This window comes from Manis pentadactyla, chromosome 1 (genome assembly GCF_030020395.1).
Source record: "Manis pentadactyla isolate mManPen7 chromosome 1, mManPen7.hap1, whole genome shotgun sequence".
Classification (NCBI taxonomy): domain Eukaryota; kingdom Metazoa; phylum Chordata; class Mammalia; order Pholidota; family Manidae; genus Manis; species Manis pentadactyla.
The window spans coordinates 115,016,681-115,041,066 of record NC_080019.1 but is presented as its reverse complement, the minus strand read 5'-3'; the positions used below and the strand labels follow the sequence as shown (position 1 = coordinate 115,041,066).

The following is a 24,386-nucleotide window of genomic DNA, read 5'->3' as shown; positions in this document are numbered from 1 at the left end:
GCAGACCTCATGAAACAGGGTAACATACGTAAGCCTTGATCCAGTGGGACCCAAGACTATCCCCCACCCCAGCTCACCGGCGGGAGGAAGAGAAATGGAGTGGGTAGGGGGCGGAAGCCTAGAGCTGCTGGACACCCAGCTCTGGAGGCCTGCTTTGGACCACAGACCTACATTGTGTGGTGCTCTGGAGATTGCTGGGGTTGAGGAGGTGGGACAGGCAGAGTGCTTGAAAGACTGAGATTCTGGTCGTTTGTGGAGGATGGGGATTCACATCTGGCTGCTCTGGAACAAAGGAAGGGTAGGCGGTCTGAGAGGCTTTCTAGCAGTGAGAGGGCTGCTGAAGGGGTGGGCTTTCACGGAGGTTGCTACGTGGGAGAAGGGATAGGTGGACAAGGTTGTCTGATTGCACACGGCCCAGCAGGTTGGGAACTTTGAGGAGCTTCAGGCACTCCATCCCCCTGGCTGCGTACTCAGCTCTGAAGCCCCCCTCTCTGATAAGCAACCTGCTGCACCTTCCTCCTGGCCTGCCGGCACCTGCTCACAAACCAGCAGTCACTGCGCTGGTGTAAGGCCAGCTGGAGGGAGGCACTGCCTACAACACCTAGAGAGACCAAGCACAAAGGCTTACACCTGTGTGCTCGGCCCACTGGCTCTGATACTGGGGACAGGCACTGCAGGTGGGAATCAGGAAACAGCTCTTTACTACCCCCAGGCACCAGCACTATGCCCATACAAGCCCCAACCTCACTCTAGGGGCTGGACAGCTCCAGAGACTAGAGCTTCTGAGCACTAGAGGGCACCACATAGAATTATGAAACATCAAATAAACCTGGTTCAGACCAAAATCTCACAGCCAAAAAAAGGGCCAAATTAAACTGAATTCACCAATCTTCCTGAAAGAATGTCTAAAATAAAAATCATAAACATGCTCATGGAGGTACACAAAAATATTCAAGAACATAGGGACGAATTTAAGACAGAGATTCAATCATTAAGAAATTCTATATCTGAAATGCAACATACAATGGAGGGATTTAAAAGCAGATTAGATGTAGTAGAAGCCACGGTAAATGGGACAGAAATTAGAGAAGATGAATACAAAGAAGCTGAGGCACAGAAAGAAAAAAAGATCTCTAAGAATGAAAGAATATTGAGAGAACTGTGTGACCAATCCAAATGGAACAATATATGCATTACAGGGCTACCAGAAGAAGAAGAGAGAAAAAAGGGATAGAAAGTGTTATTGAGGAGGTAATTGCTGAAAACTTCCCCAATCTGGGAAAGGAGGTAGTCTCTCAAGCCACGGAGGTGCACAGATCTCCCAACACAAAGGAACCAAGGAAGACAACATCAAGAACATATAATAATTAAAATGGCAAATATCAAGGATAAAGACAGACTTTTAAAAGCAGCTAGAGAGAGAAAAAGATCACATACAAAGGAAAACCCATCAGGGTATCATCAGATTTCTCAACAGAAACCTTACAGGCCAGAAAGGAGTGGCATGATATATTTAATGCAATGAAGCAGAAGGGCCTCAAGCCAAGACTACTCTACCAGAAAAGTTATCATTTAAATTTGAAGGAGGGATTAAACAATTTCCAGATAAGCAAAAGCTGAGAGAATTTACCTCCCACAAACCACCTCTACAATGCATTTTGGACAGACTGCTATAGAGGAAAGTATTCTTAAAGCTAAATAGATATCACCAGGGGAAATAAAACCACAGCAAAGTGGAACAAGTAATTATAAAGCAGATGCAAAATCAAATCAATGACCCCCAAAATCAATCAAGGGATAGACAAAGACTACAGAATATGATACTTAACATAAAAAGAATGGAGGAGGAAGAAAAAGGAGGGAAAAAAAAGAACCTTTAGGTTGTGTTTGTAATAGCATATGAAGTGAGTTAAATTAAACTCTTAGATAGTAAGGGAATTACCCTTGAACCTTTGGTAACCATGAATCTAAAGCCTGCAATGGCAATAAGTGCACACCTATCGATAATCACCCTAAATGTAAATGGTCTGAATGCACCAATCAAAAGACACAGAGTAATACAATGGATAAAAAAGCGAGACCCATCTATATGCTGCCTACAAGAGACTCACTTCAAACCCAAAGACATACACAGACTGAAAGTAAAGGGATGGAAAAAGATATTTCATGCAATGAATAGGGAGAAAAAAGCAGGAGTTGCAGTACTTGTATCAGACAAAATAGACTTCAAAAGAAAGAAAGTAACATGAGACAAAGAAGGACATTACATAATGATAAAGGGGTCAGTCCAACAAGAGGATATAACTATTCTAAATATCTATGCACCCAACACAGGATCACCTACATATGTGAAAAGGGGAAATAGAATGCAATACATTCATTTTAGGAGACTTCAACACACCACTCACTCAAACGGACTGATCAACAAGACAGAAAATAAGTAAAGAGACAGAAGCACTGAACAATGTATTAGAACAGATGGACCTAACAGACATCTACAGAATACTTCATCCAAAAGCAACAGGATACACATTCTTCTCAAGTGCACATGGAACATTTTCAAGAATAGATCATATACTAGGCCACAAAAAGAGGTTCAGTAAATTCAAAAAGATTGATATTGTGCCAACCAGCTTCTCAGATCACAAAGTATGAAACTAGAAATAAATTACACAAAGAAAACAAGAAAGCCCACAAACACACGAAGGCTTAACAACACGCTTCTAAACAATCAATGGATCAATGACCAAATAAAAACTGAGTTCAAGCAATAAATGGAGACAAATGACAACAATAATTCAACAACACAAAATCTGTGGGATGCAGCGAAGGCCATGCTAAGAGGGAAGGATATTGCAACACAGGGCTACCTCAGGAAAGAAGAACAATCTCAAATGAACAGTCAAAACTCACAATTAATGAAACTAGAAAAGGAAGAACAAATGAGGCCCAAAATCAGTAGGAGGGACATAATAAATATTAGAGCAGAAATAAATAAAATCGAGAAAAATAAAACAATAGAAAGAATCAATGAAAGCAGGAGCTGTTTCTTTGAGAAAATAAACATAATAGATAAGTCCCTAGCCAGACTTATCAAGAAAATGAAAGAGTCTCCACACATAAACAGAATTAGAAATGAGACAGGAAAAATCATGACAGACCCTACAGAAATACAAAGAATTATGAGAGAATACTATGAAAAATTACATGCTAACAAACTGGATAACCTAGAAGAAGTGGACAACTTTCTAGAAAAATACAACCTTCCAAGGCTGACCCAGAAGAAACAGAAAATCTAAATAGACCAATTGCCAGGAAGGAAATTGAATTGGTAATCAAAAAACTACCTTAGAAAAAAAAGTCTGGACCAGATGGTTTCACTGCTGAATTTTATCAAACATTTAGTGAAGACCTAATACCCATCCTCCATAAAGTTTTCCAAAAGTAGAAGAGGAGGGAATACTCCCAAACTCATTCTACGAGGCCAACATCACTCTAATACCAAAACCAGGCAAAGACACCACAATAAAAGAAAATTACAGACCAATATCCCTGATGAACATAGATGCAAAAATACTCAACAAAATATTAGCAAACCGAATTAAAAAATACATCAAAAAGATCATCCATCATGATCAAGTAGGATTCACCCCAGGGATGCAAGGATGGTACAACATTCGAAAATCCATCAACATCATCACCACATTAACAAAAAGAAGGACAAAAACCACATGATCACCTCCATAGATGCTGAAAAAGCATTTGAAAAAATTCAACATCCATTCATGATAATAACTCTCAACAAAATGGGTACAGAGGGCAAGTACCTCAACATAATAAAGGCCATATATGACAAACCCACAGCCAACATTATACTTAACAGTGAGAAGCTGAAAGCTTTTCCTTTAAGATCGGGAACAAGACAAGGATGCTCACTCTCCCTACTTTTATTCAACATAGTTATGGAGGCCCTAGCCATGGCAATCAGACAACACAAAGAAATAAAAGGCATCCATTCTGGTAAGGAAGAAGTCAAACTGTCCCTTTTTGCAGATGACATGATACTGTATATAAAAAACCCTAAAGAATCGTCTCCAAAACTCTAGATCTAATATCTGAATTCAGTAAAGTTGTGGGATACAAAATTAATACACAGGAATCTGTTGCATTCCTATACACTAATGATGAACTAGCAGAAAGAGAAATCAGGAAAATAATTCCATTCACAATTGCATCAAAAAGAATAAAATACCTAGGAATAAACCTAACCAAGGAAGTGAAAGACCTATACTCTGAAAACTACAAGACACTCACGAGAGAAATTAAAGAAGATACCAATAAATGGAAACACATCCCATGCTCATGAATAAGAAGAATTAATATTATCAAAATGGCCATCCTGCCTAAAGCAATCTACAGATTCAATGCAATCCCTCTCAAAATACAAACAGCATTCTTCAATGAACTAGAGCAAATAGTTCTAAAATTCATATGGAACCACAGAAGACCCCAAATAGCCAAAGCAATCCTGAGAAGGAAGAATAAAACAGTGGGAATTACACTCCTTGACTTCAAGCACTACTACAAAGCCACAGTAATCAAGACAATTTGGTACTGGCACAAGAACAGACCCATAGACCAATGGAACAGACTAGAGAGCCCAGATATAAACCCAAACATATATGGTCAATTAATATAAGATAAAGGAACCCTGGATATACAATGAGGAAATGGCAGCCTCTTCAACAGCTGGTGTTGGCAAAACTGGAAAGCTACATGCAAGAGAATGAAACTGAAGTATTGTCTAACCCCATATACAAAAGTAAACTGAAAATGAATCAAAGACCTGAATGTAAGTTATGAAATCATAAAACTCTTAGAAAAAAACATAGGCAAAAATCTCTTGGACATAATAAACATGAGCAACTTCTTCATGAATATATCTCCCTAGGCAAGGGAAACAAAAGCAAAAATGAACAAGTGGGACTATATCAAACTTAAAAGCTCTGTACAGCAAAGGATGCCATCAGTAGAACAAAGACATCCTACAGTATGGGAAAATATATTCATAAATGACATATCTGATGAGGGTTGACATCCAAATTATATAAAGAGCTCATGCCTCTCAACAAACAAAAAGCAAATAAGCCAATTAAAAAATGGGCAGAGTAGCTGAACAGACACTTCTCTAAAGAAGAAATTCAGATGGCCAGCAGGCACATGAAAAGATGCTCTACATCGCTAATCATCAGAGAAATGCAAATTAAAACCACAATGAGATATCACCTCACACCAGTTAGGATGGCCAACATTCAAAAGACAGACAACAACAAATGGTGGCAAGGATGTGGAGAAAGGGGAACCCTCCTACCCTGCTGGTGGGAATGTAAAATAGTTCAACCATTGTGGAAAACAGTATGGAGTTTCCTCAAAAAACTAAAAATAAAAATACCATTTGACCCAAGAATTCCACTCTTAGGAATTTACGCTAAAAATGCAGCAGCCCAGTTTGAAAAAGACATGTACACCCATATATTTATCGCAGAACTATTTACAATAGACAAGAAATGGAGACAACTTAAGTATCCATCAGTAGATGAGTGGATAAAGAAGTGGTACATATACACAATGGAATATTATTCAACCATAAGAAGAAAACAAATCCTACCATTTGCAACAACATGGACGGAACTAGAGGGTATTATGCTCAGTGAAATAAGCCAGGCAGAGAAAGACAAGTATCAAATGATTTCACTCATCTGTGGAATATAAGAACAAAGAAAAAACTGAAGGAACAAAACAGCAGCAGACTCACAGAACCCAAGAATGGACTAATAGTTACCAAAGGGAAAGGGATTAGGGAGGATGGGTGGGAAGGGAGGGATAAGGGGGCAAAAGGGGCATCACGATTAGCACATAAAATGTAGGGGCAGGGGTGGGACATGGGGAAGGTAGTGTAACACAGAGAAGACAAGTAATGATTCTATAGAATCTTACTACACTGATGTACAGTGCCTGGAATTGGGTATGTGGTGGGGACTTGATAATAGGTCGAGTCTAGTAACCATAATGTTGTTCATGTAATTGTACATTAATGATAGCAAAAAAAAAAAAAAAGAAAAGGAAATCATGAAATATTTAGGAATAAATCTTTAAAAATCTCTTATAATCGGAAAAAAAAAAAAAAGAGTTAGGTGCAGCGACCAGTAGTTTTTATGGTGTGCAGATTGTAGGAATTTGTGGTTAGAAATAATGATGAGCTAATGTTTCTACTTTTGACATATGAATTCTGGGCATAATGAAAGCAAGTGTACATCTCTTATTTAACCAGTAATCCTTTATAAATAGTCCATATATCTGTGCTGTTGTAAGTGCAAATAAAATTGAGTTGCTCAAAGTTATATGAATAATTATATTCTGCTTAAATTTCAAATGTTTTTTAATTATTTAACTTTATTTTTTAAGAGTTTTAATTAGGTTCACAGCAAAATTGAGAGGAAGGTATAGAGATTTCCCATTCACCCTCTATCTCCCCACCACTATCAAAATCTACACCAGGGATGTGTCTTTCTTATAATTTACATCTCACCTAAAGTCCATAGTTTACACTAGTGTTCACTCTTGGTGTTGTGCCTTCTATGGGCTTTAGCCAATCTGTAATGACATATATCCACCATTATATATCTTCTAGATGCTTCATAGTTTTGCATTTTACAATTAGGTCTGTGATCCATTTTGAGTTATTTTTTGTGTAAGGGCTATATCTAGATTCATTTTTTTTTTCTTTGCAAGTGGATATCCAGTTGTTCGAGTAGTACTACTTTCTAAGAAGACTATCTTTGCTCCAGTGTATTCCCTTTGGTTCTTTGTCAAAGACCAGCTGACTATATTTATGGGAGTCTATTTCTGGATTCTCAATCCCATTCCACTGGTGTATTTTTCTATTCTTTTGCCAATACCCACTGTGTTGGTTACTGTAGCTTTATAGTTCTGAAGTTGGGTAATATCAGTCCTCCAACTTTGTTCTTCTCTCTCAATATTGACCTATCTATTCTCAGTCTTTGCTTCTCCATATACATTTTAGAATTGGTTTGTCAATATTCAAAAGCTGACTTCTGTTTTGGTTGGGACTGCATTGAATCTATAGGTCAAGTTGGGGAAGAAATGACATCTTGAAAATACTGAGTCTTCCTATCCATAAACATGCAATATCTCTCCATTTATTTAGTTCTTTTATACTGTTCATCACAGTTTTATAGTTTTTTCCATATTTTTATCAGATTTATGTATAAGTATTTCAGTTTTTAGGGTGCTAATATAAATGGCATTGTGTTTGTAATTTCAAATTCCACTTGTCCATTGCAGGTATATAATATGTAAAGCAATTGCTTTTTGTGTATTAACCTTATATTCTGCAACCTTGCTACAACTGTTTATTAGTTACAAGATTTTTTGGGTCAGTTCTTTTGGATTTTCTGCACAGTCACATCATCTATGAACAAAGACACTTTTATTTCTTCCTTCCTCATCTGCATACCTTTTATTTCCTTTTCTTGTCTTTCTGCATTACCAAGGATTTCCAGTATGATGGAAAGCAGTGGAGAAAAGGATATCCTTACTTTGTCCTTCCATCTTTGCAGTAAAGCTTCAAGTTTCTCACTATTAACTATGACAATAGCTGTAGGTTTTTTATACATGTATTTTGTCAAGTTGAGGAAGTTCTCCCCTATTCCCAATTTGCTGAGAGTTTTTATCATGAATGGGTGTTGCATTTTTCATCATCAGTGCTTTTTCTGCATCTATTGATATGATCATGTGATTTTTCCCTCTTGTCTGTTGATGCAACAGAATATATTGATTGATTTTCAAATGCTGAAGCAGTCTTGCATATCTACAATAAATTCATTTGCTTGTGGTGTATAATTCTTTTTATACATTGTTGGATTCAACTTGCTAATGTTTTTTGAGTATTTTTTCATCTGCATTCATCAGAGATACTAATCTATAGTTTTGTTTTCTTCTAATGTCTTTGGTTTGAGTGTTAGGGTAATGCCTGCCTCATAGAATGGGTGCGTATTCCCTCAGTTTTTTCTGGAAAAGTTGTAAAGAATTGGCGTAATTTCTTCCTTAAATGTTTGGAAGAAAGCACTAGTGAAACCCATCTGGTCTTGGTGCTGTTTCGGAAGGTTACTATTTATTGATTCACTTTAATAGATATAGGCCTATTCAGACTGTCTACTTCTTATGTGAATTTTGGCAAATTTCATCTTTTGAAAAATTGATCTGTTTCATCAGGATTATCCAATTTGTGGGCATAGGGCTCTTCACAATATTCCTTTACTATCTTTTAACATCCATGGTATTTGTACTGATATCCTCTCTTTCATTTCAGATATTAATATACGTCTTCTCTCCTTTTCTCCTTAGTCTGGCTAGAGGCTTATCAATTTTATTGATCTTCTCAAAGAAACAGCTTTTGGCTTCAACAAAACAAAAAAAAATCAACAATTTTCTCTATTGGTTTCCTATTTCCAATTTCATTGATTTCTGCTCCAATTATTTCTTTTTTTCTGCTCACTTTGGATTTAATTTTCTCTTCTTTTTCTAAATTCCTATGGTAGAAGCTTTATAGAGTATTGGCTTTAAATATTTCTTCTTTTCTGATATATGTACTTAATGTTAAAATTTTTCTTCTAAACACTGTTTTTGCTGCATGCCACAAATTTTGAGAAGTATTTTCACTTACTTCAAAATATTCTTAAATTGCTCTTGAGATTTCTTTTTTCTCTCTTGTGTTATTTAATGTCCATGTATTTTGGGATATTCCAGCTTTCATTTTCTTGTTTTCTAGTTTAATCCATCTTGGTGAATGTTTCATGTGATCTTGAGAAGAATGTGTAATCTGTTATTGTTGGATGAAGTAGATATGAGTAATATCCAGTTGAATGATGGTGTTATTAATTATGTCCTAATCAATTTTCTGCCTGCTGGATCTGACCATTTCTGATAGAGAGTGTTAAACTCTCCAACTATAACAGTGGATTTATGTATTTCTCTTTGCTGTTCTATCAGGTTTTGCCCCATGTATACATTTTTGTTATGTGTGTACACATTAAGGATTGTTATGTCTCCTTGGAGTATGGATCCCTTTATCATTATGTAATGCTTCTCTTTATTCCCTATAACTTCTTTACTCTGAAGTTGGCTCTATCTATAATTAATATAGATATTCCTGCTTTCTTTTGATTGGTGTTATAGTGTTATATCTTTCTCCATTTCTTTACTTGATGTGTCTTTATATTTAAAGTGGGCTTCTTGTGCACAACATTTAAGTGGTTCTTATTTTTTTGATCCATTCTTATAATCTCTCTCTTTTAATTGGTGTACACTGACATTTAAAATAATATAGTTGATTAATATCTATCATATTGTTACAGTTTTCTATTTCTTGTCCTTGTTCTTTATATCTATTTTTGTCTTCAACACTTTTTCTACCTTTTGTGATTTTAACTGAGCAATTTATATGACTCCATTTTATCCCCTCTCCTAGTATATCAGTTATGCATCTTTAGTGTTGCCATTGTGTTTATAATACAGGTTTCTCCCACTACCTGAAAATAGGGCATTCCTATGAAATGTTTCACAAACTGATGTGGCACAAAGTGAGGAAGCAATTACCATTAATTTATGTGGAAAATTTTTTGAGTGTTCCCAGACCCCAAAAATAACCTCTCTCAGCCTTTTCGGATACCTTAGAATGCAGCATGCTAACAGAGAAAAAGCTCAAATGCTTACACACAGTTCAAAGCTATGGTGGCTTGATGCTAAGATGCTGAGTGTGGTTCCCAGGGAAGGAGCTGGGTGGTGCCATCCTTACTGCTTGGACTGCACACTATTTCTACAGTAGTTCACTGCAAAAAAAATGCTGAGGGATTTTTTTTTATTTTCACCTTTTTTCATAAAAGTGAACATCCTCTCCAAATTTCCTTCAGTTAGTTAGTGAAAATAAGTATGAATGTGGCCTTTTGTAAAAGTGAAGTGGTGTAGTGTGAACTTTCAAAACACAGGGGATACCTGTACATACTTACAACTAATCCAAGTTCACTTCCAAATAACCCTACACTGCTTCATAGATAGTGCAAGTACCTTATAATAACAAAATAATCCTAATTCTTCCCTCCTAGACCTTGTATCCTTGCTGTCATTCATTTATACATAAAAATAATCAAATACATTGCTGCTACTGTTATCCAAAACAAACTTATCTGATAGACCACTTAAGAATATGAAAAATAAGTTTTTGTTTTACCTTATTAATTTTCTGATGCTTTCCTTTCACGGACCCAAGTTCCTTATCTATCATTTTCTATCTAAAGAACTTCTTTTAACATTTCTTGCAAGGCAGGTCTACTGACAACAAATTCTCTCAATTTTGTCTGAGAAACTCTTAATTCTCCTCCACTTTTGAAGGATACAAAATTCTCCTCCACTTTTTCACAAGGTACAAAAGTCTACATTTGTGAGTTTTTTCTCTCAACACTTTATATTTCATTCCACTCTCTTCTAGCTTGTATGGTTTCTGAGAAGTTGGATGTAATTCTCATTTTTGTTCCTTTATAGGGAAAGAGCTTTCTTCCTCTGGCCTCTTTCAGGATCTTTTCTTTATTTTCCACAGTTTGAATATAATATGCCTAGGTGTAGTTTTGTTTTTTTTTTCTCTTTATCCTGCTTGTGTTGTTCTCCAAGTTTCCTGGATCTGTGTTTGGTATCTGACATTAATTTGGGGAAATTCCCAGTCATTATTGCTTCTCTTTATTTCTTTCTTCTACTTCTGATATTCACATTACATGTATATTACACCTTATGTACTTGTCCCATAGTTCCTGGATTTCTGTTCTGCTGTTTTCTTTTTTCAGTCTTTTTCTCTTTGCTTCTCAGTTTTGAGAGTTTCTACTGTCATGTCCTCAAGCTCAGACATTCTTTCCTTGGCTGTGCCCAGTCTACTGATGTGCCCCACCAAAGGCACTATTCATTTCTATTAGTGTTTTTTCTAACATTTCTGAGTGTCTCTTAGAATTTCCAACTCTCTGTTTATATTATCCATCTGTTCTTACTTGTTGTACACTTTTTCCAGTAAGCCCTTGGCATACTAATCATAGCATTTAAAAAAATTATGATCTGATAATTCCAACATCCCTGCCATTTCTGAGCTTTATTTCTTCAAACTATGTTTTTTTATGCCTTTTAGTATGCCTTGCAGTTTTTTGTTGAAAGGCACACATGATGCACTGGGTAAAAGGCACTACAGTAAACAGGACTTTAGTAATGTAGTAGTAAGTTTTGAGGGGAAGGAAAGTGTTCTGCAGTCCTATGATTAGGTCTCAGTTGGTAAGCCTGTGCTTCTGGAATGTGAATTTAACTAATGCTTCTCAGATTTTTTTCTCCCTTCAGATGGAACAGGAGGGGTTGAAAAAGTTGGAACTGGGTATTTCTCTTCTACCAGATAAGTTAGATTCTGATAAAACCACAATAGGGGGGTGGAGCCAAGATGGCGGTGTGAGTAGAGCAGCGGAAATTTCCTCCCAAAACCACATATATCTATGAAAATATAACAAAGACAACTCTTCCTAGAATAAAGACCAGAGGACACAGGACAACATCCAGACCACATCCACACCTGCGAGAACCCAGTGCCTCATAAAGGGGGTAAGATACAAGTCCCGGCCCAGCGGGACCCGAGCGCCCCTCCCCCCCAGTTCCGGCGGGAGAAGAGTGGGCAGAGCGGGAGGGACGGAGCCCAGGACTGCTGAACACCCAGCCCCAGCCATCCCGGCCAGAGTGCAGGGCCCTGCATGCTAGGGAAAAAGGGCAGCAAGAATGGTGAGAGGGTACCGGAGGCCTGGCGCTGGAGGACATAAGAAAAGCAAGCGGGCATTTTTTTTTTTTCTGTTTTATTTTGGCAAGCGCTTTTTGGAAGTCTTAAAGGGACAGGAAACCCAATACTAGGGAAACAGGGCAGCAAGACCGGTGAGCAGATGCCTGCAGCTGGCGCTGGAGAATAAAGAAAAACGAGCAGCCATTTTTTATTTTTATTTTTATGTTTTTTAATTTAAAAAAAAATTTTTTTTTTTTCTGGTCGATGTTTTGTTTTGGCAGGTGCTTTTTGAAAGTCTTAAAGGGGCAGGGCGGGACACTTAATCCACAGGTAGAAAATCCGGGGATCTCTGGGCACCCTAATTCCCTGGGATGCAGGGAGCACGGAGGCCCCTTACAGAGATAAATAGCCTCCCGGCCACTCACCCTCCAACACAACACCACCACTTTGGAGGAACAGCCCGAGCCAGGACACGCCAACAGCAACAGCAGACATAAACCCATAGCAGCCGGGCAGGAAGCAGAAGCCCTGTCTGCGTGCAGCTGCCCGGCACAAAGCCACTAGAGGTCGCTGTTCTCCCAGGAGAGGAGGGCCACAAACCAACAAGAAGGGAAGTTCTTCCAGCCGTCACTCGTTCCAGCTCTGCAAAGTATTCCTATCACCATGAAAAGGCAAAGCTACAGGCAGACAAAGATCACAGAGACAACACCAGAGAAGGAGACAGACCTAACCAGTCTTCCTGAAAAAGAATTGAAAATAAAAATCTTAAACATGCTGACAGAGATGCAGAGAAATATGCAAGAGATATGGGATGAAGTCCGGAGGGAGATCACAGATGCCAAAAAGGAGATTACAGAAATGAAACAAACTCTGGAAAGGTATATAAGCAGAATGGATAGGATGCAAGAGGCCATTGATGGAATTGAAACCAGAGAACAGGAACGCATAGAAGCTGATATAGAGATAAAAGGATCTACAGGAAGAAACAATACTAAGAGAACTGTGGGACCAATCCAGAAAGAACGATATCCATATTATAGGGGTACCAGAAGAAGAAGAGAGAGGAAAACGGATGGAAAGTATCTTGGAAGAAATAATTGATGAAAACTTCCAAAAACTGGGGGAGGAAATAATCGAACAGACCATGGAAATACACAGAACCACCAACAGAAAGGATCCAAGGAGAACACCACCAAGACACATAATAATTAAAATGGCAAAGATCAAGGACAAGGAAAGAGTGTTAAAGGGAGCTAGAGAGAAAAAGGTCACCTATAAAGGAAAACCCATCAGGCAAACGTCAGACTTCTCAACAGAAACCCTACAGGACAGAAGAATAGCACGATATATTTAATGCAATGAAACAGAAGGGCCTTGAAACAAGGACACTGTATCCAGCAGGACTATCATTTAAATATGAAGGTGGGATGAAACAATTCCCAGACAAACAAAAGCTGAGGGAATTTGCTTCCCACAAACCACCTCTATAGGACATCTTACAGGGACTGCTCTAGATGGGAGCACTCCTAGAAAGAGCACAGAACAAAACACCCAACATAGGAAAAATGGAGGAGAAGGAATAAGAAGGGAGAGAAGAAAAGAATCTCCAGACAGTGTATATAATAGCTCAATAAGCGAGCTAAGTTAGGCAGTAAGATACTAAAGAGGCTAACCTTGAACCTTTGGTAACCACGAATTTAAACCCAGCAATGGCAATAAGCACATATTTTTCAATAGTCACCCTAAATGTTAATGGACTGAATGCACCAATCAAAAGACACAGAGTAATAGAATGGATAAAAAAGCAAGACCCATCTATATGCTGCTTACAAGAAACTCACCTCAAACCCAAAGACATGTACAGACTAAAAGTCAAGGGATGGAAAAACATATTTCAGGCAAACAACAGCGAGAAGAAAGCAGGGGATGCAGTACTAACATCAGACAAAATAGACTTCAAAACAAAGAAAGTAACAAGACATAAAGAAGGACACTACATAATGATAAAGGGCTCAGTCCAACAAGAGGATATAACCATTCTAAATATATATGCACCCAACACAGGAGCACCAGCATATGTGAAACAAATACTAACAGAACTAAAGGGGGAAATAGACTGCAATGCATTCATCCTAGGAAACTTCAACACACCACTCACCCCAAAGGATAGATCCACCAGGCAGAAAATAAGTAAGGACATGGAAGCACTGAACAACACAGAAGAGCAGATGGAGCTAATAGACATCTACAGAACTCTACATCCAAAAGCAACAGGATACACATTCTTCTCAAGTGCAAATGGAACATTCTCCAGAAGAGACCACATACTAGGCCACAAAAAAAGCCTCAGTAAATTCCAAAAGATTGAAATCCTACCAACCAACTTTTCAGACCACAAAGGCATAAAACAAGAAATAAACTGTACAAAGAAAGCAAAAAGGCTCACAAACACATGGAGGCTTAACAACACGCTCCTAAATAATCAATGGATCAATGACCAAATCAAAATGGAGATCCAGCAATATATGGAAACAAATGACAACAACAACACTAAGCCCCAACTTCTGTGGGACACAGCAAAAGCAGTCATAAGAGGAAAGTATATAGCTATCCAAGCATATTTAAAAAAGGAAGAACAATCCCAAATGAATGGTCTAATGTCACAATTATCGAAATTGGAAAAAGAAGAACAAATGAGGCCTAAGGTCAGCAGAAGGAGGGACATAATAAAGATCAGAGAAGAAATAAATAAAATTGAGAAGAATAAAACAATAGCAAAAATCAATGAAACCAAGAGGTGGTGCTTTGAGAAAATAAACAAAATAGATAAGCCTCTAGCCAGACTTATTAAGAGGAAAAGAGAGTCAACACAAATCAACAGAATCAGAAATGAGAAAGGAAAAATCATGACAGACCCCACAGATATACAAAGAATTATGAGAGAATACTATGAAAACCTATATGCTAACAAGCTGGGAGAAATGGACAACTTCCTAGAAAAATACAACCTTCCAAGACTGACCCAGAAAGAAATAGAAAATCTAAACAGACCCATTACCAGCAACAAAATTGAAGCGGTAATCAAAAAACTACCCAAGAACAAAACCCCCGGGTCAGATGGATTTACCTCGGCATTTTATCAGACACACAGGGAAGACATAATACCCATTCACCTTAAACTTTCCAAAAAATAGAGGAGGAGGGGATACTCCCAAACTCATTCTATGAAGCTAACATCATCCTAATACCAAAACCAGGCAAAGACCCCACCAAAAAAGAAAACTACAGACCAATATCCCTGATGAACGCAGATGCAAAAATACTCAACAAAATATTAGCAAACCGAATTCAAAAATACATCAAAAGGATCATACACCACGACCAAGTGGGATTCATCCCAGGGATGCAAGGATGGTACAACATTCGAAAGTCCATCAACATCACCCACCACATCAACAAAAAGAAAGACAAAAACCACATGATCATCTCCATAGATGCTGAAAAAGCACTTGACAAAGCTCAACATCCATTCATGATAAAAACTCTCAGCAAAATGGGAATAGAGGGCAAGTACCTCAACATAATAAAGGTCATCTATGATAAACCCACAGCCAACATTATATTGAACAGCGAGAAGCTGAAAGCATTTCCTCTGAGATCGGGAACTAGACAGGGATGCCCACTCTCCCCACTGTTATTTAACATAGTACTGGAGGTCCTAGCCACGGAAATCAGACAAAATAAAAAAATACAAGGAATCCAGATTGGTAAAGAAGAAGGTAAACGGTCACTATTTGCAGATGACATGATACTGTACATAAAAAACCCTAAAGACTCCACCCCAAAACCAGTAGAACTGATATCAGAATACAGCAAAGTTGCAGGACACAAAATCAACACACAGAAGTCTGTGGCTTTCCTATACACTAACAATGAACCAACAGAAAGAGAAATCAGGAAAACAACTCCATTCACAATTACATCAAAAAAAATAAAATACCTAGGAATAAACCTAACCAAAGAAGTGAAAGACTTATACTCTGAAAACTACAAGTCACTCTTAAGAGAAATTAAAGGGGCACTAACAGATGGAAACTCATCCCATGCTGATGGCTAGGAAGAATTAATATCGTCAAAATGGCCATCCTGCCCAAAGTAAAATACAGGTTTGATGCAATCCCTATGAAAATACCAGCAACATTCTTCAATGTACTGGAACAAGTAATTCAAAAATTCATATGGAAACTCCAAGGACCCCGAATAGCCAAAGCAATCCTGAGAAAGAAGAATAAAGTAGGGGGGATCTCACTCCCCAACTTCAAGCTCTACTGTCAAGCCATAGTAATCAAGACAATTTGGTACTGGCACAAGAACAGAGCCACAGACCAATGGAACAGACTAGAGAATCCAGACATTAACCCAGACATATATGGTCAATTAATATTTGATAAAGGAGCTATGGACATACAATGTCGAAATGACAGTCTCTTCAACAGATCGTGCTGGCAAAACTGGACAGCTACATGTAGGAGAATGAAACTGGACCATTGTCTAACCCCATATACAAAAATAAACTCAAAATGGATCAAAGACCTGAATGTAAGTCATGAAACCATTAAACTCTTGGAAGAAAACATAGGCAAAAACCTCTTAGACATAAACATGAGTGACCTCTTCTTGAACATATCTCCCCGGGCAAGGAAAACAACAGCAAAAATGAACAAGTGGGACTATATTAAGCTGTAAAGCTTCTGTACAGCAAAAGACACCATCAACAGAACAAAAAGGAACCCTACAGTATGGGAGAATATCTTTGAAAATGACACATCCGATAAAGGCTTGACGTCCAGAATATATAAAGAGCTCACATGCCTCAACAAACAAAAAACAAATAACCCAATTAAAAAAATGGGCAAAGGAACTGAACAGACGGTTCTCCAGAAAAGAAATACAGATGGCCAACAGACACATGAAAAGATGCTCCACATCGCTAATTATCAGAGAAATGCAAATTTAAACTACAATGAGGTATCACCTCACACCAGTAAGGATGGCTGCCATCCAAAAGACAAACAACAACAAATGTTGGTGAGGCTGTGGAGAAAGGGGAACCCTCCTACACTGCTGGTGGGAATGTAAACTTGTTCAACCATTGTGGAAAGCAGTATGGAGGTACATCAAAATGCTCAAACCAGACATACCATTTGGCCCAGGAATTGCACTCCTAGGAATTTACCCTAAGAATGCAGCAATCAAGTATGAGAAAGATCAGTGCACCCCTATGTTTATCGCAGCACTATTTACAATAGCCAAGAATTGGAAGCAACCTAAATGTCCATCGATAGATGAATGGATAAAGAAGAAGTGGTACATATACACAATGGAATACTACTCAGCCATAAGAAAAGGGCAAATCCTACCATTTGCAGCAACATGGATGGAGCTGGAGGGTATTATGCTCAGTTAGACAAGCCAAGCGGAGAAAGAGAAATACCAAATGATTTTACTCATCTGTGGAATATAAGAACAAAGGAAAAACTGAAGGAACAAAACAGCAGCAGAACCACAGAACTCAAGAATGGACTAACAGGTACCAAAGGGAAAGGGACTGGGGAGGATGGGTGGGTAGGGAGGGATAAGGGGCGGGGAAGAAGAAGGGGGGTATTAAGATTAGCATGCATGGGGGGGTAGGAGAAAGGGGAGGGCTGTACAACACAGAGAAGGCAAGTAGTGATTCTACAATATTTTGCTATGCTGATGGACAGTGACTGTAAAGGGGTTTATAGGGGGGACCTGGTATAGCGGAGAGCCTAGTAAACATAATATTCATCATGTAAGTGTAGATTAGTGATACGAAAAAAAAAAAGGCAGTTCCTGTGTGGTGACCTCCAATGCGTCCTACACAAGGGTATAAAGGGCATATAAAAGTGTAGGCAAAGGGTGTGTTTGTGTTTATACAGAGGATCAAAGCCTAATTTGGCTACCCTGAAAATGAACTAAGTTATGATATGAAAAAGAACTTCCAACATCAGCACTCTCTGGAAGACTCATGCCAGAAGATGATCATCAAGAAACCCCAACAAAAATCCACGCACTGCTACAGGTGTAGATGCACTCATCCCACCAGTTCCTGGACTTGCCATGGGAATGAAGAAGGAGATATCTAAGCTGGCCTGTGCATACAGTAAAACAACAAATTTGACTGGATCTATACTGTTGGAACTCAACCAAGCATTAGCAGAAGTGCAAATTGTAGCGCTCCAAAATCTTACAACTACAGACTATTTACTGTTAAAAGAACATATGGGATGTGAACAGTCCCCAGGAATGGGTTGTTTTAATTTGTCTCATTTCTCTCAGACTGTTCAAGTTCAGTTGGACAATATCCACCATATCATAGATAAGTTTCCACAAATGCCTAAGGTGCCTAACTGGTTTTCTTGGTTTCAGTGAAGATGGCTGGTAATTACAGGTATGCTTTGGTTATGTAACTATACTCCTATTATGTTAATGTGTGTGCGCTATTTATTTAGTAGTTTAAAACCTATACATGCTGAAGTTACTCTACGAGAAGATATGTCAAAGAAATAATCAATCTTCCCATGTTTTCTTCCGCCTGCTACTTCTATAGCTTTTCTTCTTCCTACCTAATTACAACCCTTAAATAGAATTCATGCCTCATATCAAATTTACCGAGTATCATAATTCTTCCAAGTGGTAAAGATACCTCAAGACAAATGCTGGGCATAGAAGCCACAGAGCATAAATATGCAAAGAAGTAAAAAGCTAACCTTTTCAAACAATAAGGCTTCTCTCTCACTTACCAACTTTACATTTCCCTGTATGGCCCCGGAAGATGACTGGTTAGCCAGAGACGGGTAAGATTACTCAAGGGAGGAACAACCTAACACAGGCACAGTCACAGAGGGGTCATCAGGTGAGAAATTAGGGATCAACAGAGGTGAGGCTTAGAACCTCTCCCCCCTGTTCTGAGAGAAATCTTCTGCATACGTGGATGTTTTATTGCCCTTGTCTAGCTTGGATTAACACATAGTCTACAGGCACACACCTGATCGTCTACATTTGCTCTCTTACAACACTAAACTATGTTTTCTACCTTTATGTTGTATCTACCTACCACTTCAGCATTTTATTAAAAATAATAATAATATAGAGAGAAATGTGGTATCCACATATAAATCAAGTATAAAAATCAAATGAGTATTCATATTTGAACTGACTGTTTTTAGTTCATAATGCATGAGCAAAACCAAAAGTTTCTGTGATGACTGCCCTTGTACTGTACACCATGTAACTTATTCACTATGTAAGAATTTGTTCTCCATGTAAGAACTTGTTCGTTATGCTTCAGAAGATTGGAGACTGACGAAAATTAGGCTTGGGGTGGATTAATGATTGTGCATTGAGCATTGACTCCCCTATACAGAATTTTATTGTTGTTAACAACCATTTGATCAATTAGTATGAAAGATGCCCTCACACACACACACAAAAGAAAGTGCACACTTCCAATTGTAAAATAAATAAGTAACCGGGATGTAATGTATAGCATAAGGAATATAGTCAAAATATTGTAACAGCTTGGTATGGTGATAGCTGGTATCTAGAATTATCATGTATATAAATGTTGAATCACTGTGTTGTACACCTGAAACTAATGTAATACTGTGTGTCAACTACCCTTCAATAAAAAATAATTATCTACAAAAAAAACACAAAAAACTCCAATAGGTTAGGCTCTGGTCAAATAGTTTTTCCTGATGGCAGGCGTAGTTAAGAAAAACAGAATATTCTGGCATGTTTCAAAAGGTTCCTTTTTCCCATCCCCTTTGGAAATACAAGGGTCTTTCTCTGATATTCAGTGTGAGAACCTGGTAGCAGTCCTGGGAGCTAAATCTCACAAAACTGTGCCTCACCCCCAACTGCTGTGATTGGGTCCCCCTGCAGTTTTTAAATTTCAGACTTGTTCACAGTGAGTCTCCAGCAATCCATCAATTACAGTTCAAGTTTTCCTACCCTAGCACTGGGTCCTGCAGAAGTTTCTGCTCCATTAAGTTGTGATTCTCTGTACCTGCTTGTCTCTCTATAGTTTTTGGTGTGGCAGTATGGCATGTGCCCTCACTTTTCTGGTGGATCTAAGAGTGGCTTTTTTTTCACTTTTGTTCAGCTTTCTACTTCTTGGTAAAACAGAGTGGTGACTTCTAAGTTCCTTATGTGTCAGATGTCCCAATGTTATTTAATCCAACTCAGCATGATACAATGGTGGCAATATCATGGTATATGGATATAACGGGTTCATATTTACTGGCTAAAATTAGATAAGCCTTTATTGCTCACTGAAAATCTTACAATGCATATAGCTCATAATATTACTACAGTTAAATTTACTTATTTAACATATCCATCGCCATTATTCCATTATTAAGAGTTTAAGGGCAGTATGTAAGTCTATATGATCTCTTGAATTCCTAGTATCCAGCATAATGTCTAGCAAATAGTGGTTGCTTTGAAATGTACATTGAACTAAGCTGACACAGCATTTAAATGTCTTGCCCCCAATTCTCTCCCCAGTATCTTTTTTTATTGACAATTTTCTGTTGAAAAAGCTCATAAGTTCTGTTAGGCAGGAAAATAGATATGAGCGGGTGGAAAGAGAATAAGGCCAGGAAAAAGCCCACTAAAAAAAAAAAACAACCCAGAGTTAATCAGTTAAAGCTCAAAAAGCCAGGAGCAATTTGGCCTGGAATGTTTGACTATTCCCCAGATAAAGGAGGGTACCTCAGACATAGCCCATATCTTTATTGAGTTAATCATGCAGGCCCAGCTTATTCTTTAACTTAACCTATATGCGGTTTTTCCTCCTCCAGCCCCCAATCAAGTAATCTGCAACCTGGGCAGGAGAGGAACACTGTGATTAATTTAGCAAACAAGCCCAGCCATAAACAACACAGGAAAGACAGGAAAGATTCCATCTTGAAGATAAGATTGCATTTTAACACCAAGGAAGTTAAGAAGTAAGATTCTTAACTTACTCTCTAGCAAACAGACAATAACTCAGTCCCCCTCAGGGCTCGGCAGGCAGTCTTGTCTGATATGCCCCTAAATCAAGATACCAGTTATCCCAGGGAGAAATCAGGGCAGTAAATTCCTTTTAATTTTAAATATTCAGAGACCACTTAACAGGTCTTCACCCTCAGCCTTTAGTCACATTCCTAAAGAATTCTTAAAAGGGGAAATCCCCAACATTTCAGGGCACTTGTCTCTCTGAGGTCGCCTGCACTTTCTAAGTATGTAACCTTTTAATCTTAAACTTTCTCTCTCCAAACTTTCAGGGTGCCTCTGGTTGCTGAGGTGGCCTATAGTTTTTCTCTGTTGAAGTAACTTTAAATAAAACTTTTACTCTGCTTCACTACTGTGTCTCTGACCTTCAATTCTTTGTCATGGCAGGGACAAGGATGGAGGAAAATACACAATGCTCCCTCTAACAGTCCTAATTGGATTTTTCAATGTTCTGCTTTCATTCCTGCTATATATACATGTGAAAGACCATTTTCAAGTTTCTTTCAAGAAATTTAGTTTCAAGGCTACTATTAGGTATGACTGACTACCTCTACCAATCTTTCTGGCTGGGGAACCAGAGAACAGAAACTAGAAAACACAGTAAAGAGATCTGGAGAATCTTGAAAAAAGACCAGACAGGATCCTTAAACTGTTTACCCTCATCATGACTGACCCCTAAATCACACATGTGGAACAGAATCAAAGCAGACTAGCTAAACACAAATGATATACTGAAAGAAGATGAGAGTTGCCATATCAGAAACAGTTTGCAATTCAAATCCAGCCAAAAAATCACCTGATAATACAAAGGGGAAAAAAAATAAAACAAATAAAGATAAAATAAAATAAATAAATAAATAAAACAAAGGGGAAAAAAATTCTCAGTGGAGACAAATAAAAGAATCCAAAATCTCTACAACAGGAGCCAAGATGGAGGCGTGAGTAGGACAGTGGGAATCTCCTCCCAAAAACATACATATTTTTGAAAATACAACAAATACAACTATCCCTAAAAGACAGACCAGAAGACACAGGACAACAGCCAGACTACATCCACACCTGCGAGAACCCAGCGCCTGGTGAAAGGGGTAAGATACAAGCTGCAGCCCGGTGGGACCCGAGGCCCCTCACCCCAGCTCCCAGTGGGAGGAGAGGAGTCAGAGCGGGGAGGGAGAGGGAGCCCAGGACTGCTAAACACCCAGCCCTAGTCATCCGCACCAGAGCGCAGACACAGTGCATGTGTGGAGTCCAGGATACTAGGAAAGCAGGACAGTAAGACCTGTGAGTGGGTCCTGCAGCCGGCGCCCGTGGGACAAAGAAAAGCGAGTGCTTTTTGAAAGTCTTAAAGGGACAGGGACCCCACAACTGGACGGAAGCATCCCTGGTCACAGTCCAACGGCTGGAAATTCCAGGGAACTCTGGGAGCACTAACCCCCTGGGCAACAGCTCTGAGACCCCTCATGGAGGTAAACAGCCAAACAGCCCCCAGTCCATTACCCCTCCAGGGCCCCGCCATAGCAGGGCAGAGGCTTGAGGCTGCTCATGCCCACAGCAAGGGAGCTTCCTCCATACCGCCAGGGCAAGATACAGAGACCCAGTCTACACGCAATTGCCCAACACAAGCCACTAGGGGTCGCAGTTGTCCCAGTAAAGAAAGGCCAGGAGCGAGTGGAAAGAGTCTTGCCTCAACCAGCTGACAGAGGAGTCAATAGCATACCACTGCACCTATCAACATGAAAAGGCAAAAAAATTTGATCCAGACAAGACTAACTCAGACATCTTCGACATCTTCTACATCTTCTCCTGAGAAGGAACCTGGGGAGATAGATTAAACCAGTCTTCCTGAAAAAGAATTCAAAACAAAAGTCATAACCATGCTGATGGACTTGCAGAGAAATATGCAAGAACTAAGGAGGGAGAATACAAAAATAAAACAATCTCGGGAAGGACTTCAAAGCAGAATGGACGAGATGCAAGAGATCATTAATGGACTAGAAATCAGAGAACAGGAATGCAGAGAAGCTGATGCAGAGAGAGATAAAAGGGTCTCCAGGAATGAAAGAATACTAAGAGAGCTGAGTGACCAAATGAAACAGAACAATATCTACATTATAGGGGTACCAGAAGAAGAAGAGAGAGAAAAAGGGACAGAAAGTGTCTTTGAAGAAATAATTGCTGAAAACTTCCCCAAACTAGGGGAGGAAATGGCCTCTCAGACCACAGAGGTACACAGAACTCCCATGACAAGGGACCCAAGTAGGGCAACTCCAAGACACATAATAATTAAAATGGCAAACATCAAAGAAAAGAACAGAGTATTAAAGGCAGAAAGAGAGGGAAAAAAAGGTCATCTACAAAGGAAATCCCATCAGGCTATCAACAGACTTCTCAACAGAAACCTTACAGGCCAGAAGAGAATGGCATGATATACTTAATGCAATGAAACAGAAGGGCATTGAAACAAGAATACTGTATCCAGCACGATTATCATTTGAATATGAAGGAGGGACTAAACAATTCCCAGAGAAGTAAAAGTTGAAGGAATTTGCCTCCCACAAACCACCTCTACAGGGCATCTTACAGGGACTGCTCTAGATGGGAGCACTCCTAAAAAGAGCACACAACAAAACACCCAACATATGAAGAATGGAGGAGGAGGAATAAGAAGGGAGAGAAATAAAGAATCATCAGACCGTGTTTATAATAGCTCAATAAGCGAGTTAAGTTAGACTGTAAGATAGTAAAGAAGCTAACCTTGAACCTTTGGTAACCACAAACTTAAAGCCTACAATGGCAATAAGTACACACCTTTCAATAATCACCCTAAATGTAAATGGACTGAATGCAACAATCAAAAGACACAGAGTAATACAATGGATAAAAAAGCAAGACCCATCTATATGCTGCTTACAAGAGACTCACCTCAAACCCAAAGACATGCACAGACTTAAAGTCAAGGGATGGAAAAAAGATATTTCATGCAAACAACAGAGAGAAAAAAGCAGGTTTTGCAATACTAGTATCAGACAAAATAGACTTCAAAATAAAGAAAGTAACAAAAGATAAAGAACGACATTACATAATGATAAAGGGCTCAGTCCAATAAGAGGATATAACCATTCTAAATATATATGCACCCAATACAGGAGCACCAACATATGTGAAACAAATACTAACAGAATTAAAGGAGGAAATAGAATGCAGTGCATTCATTCTGGGAGACTTCAACACACCACTCACGCCAAAGGACAGATTCACCAGCAGAAAATAAGTAAGGACACAGAGGCACTGAACTACACAGTAGAACAGATGGACCTACTAGACACCTACAGAACTCTACATCCAAAAGCAACAGGATACACATTCTTCTCAAGTGCACATGGAACATTCTCCAGAATAGACCACATACTAGGCCACAAAAAGAGCCTCA

The 24,386-nt window shown here is 38.7% G+C and overlaps 1 protein-coding gene across 5 annotated transcripts in view; it reads right to left on the bottom strand.

Moving 5' to 3' along the window:
• The window catches only part of VPS8 (VPS8 subunit of CORVET complex), a 331,520-nt gene that overhangs the window by 156,084 nt on the left and 151,050 nt on the right, over positions 1 to 24,386 (bottom strand). The window lies entirely within an intron of this gene.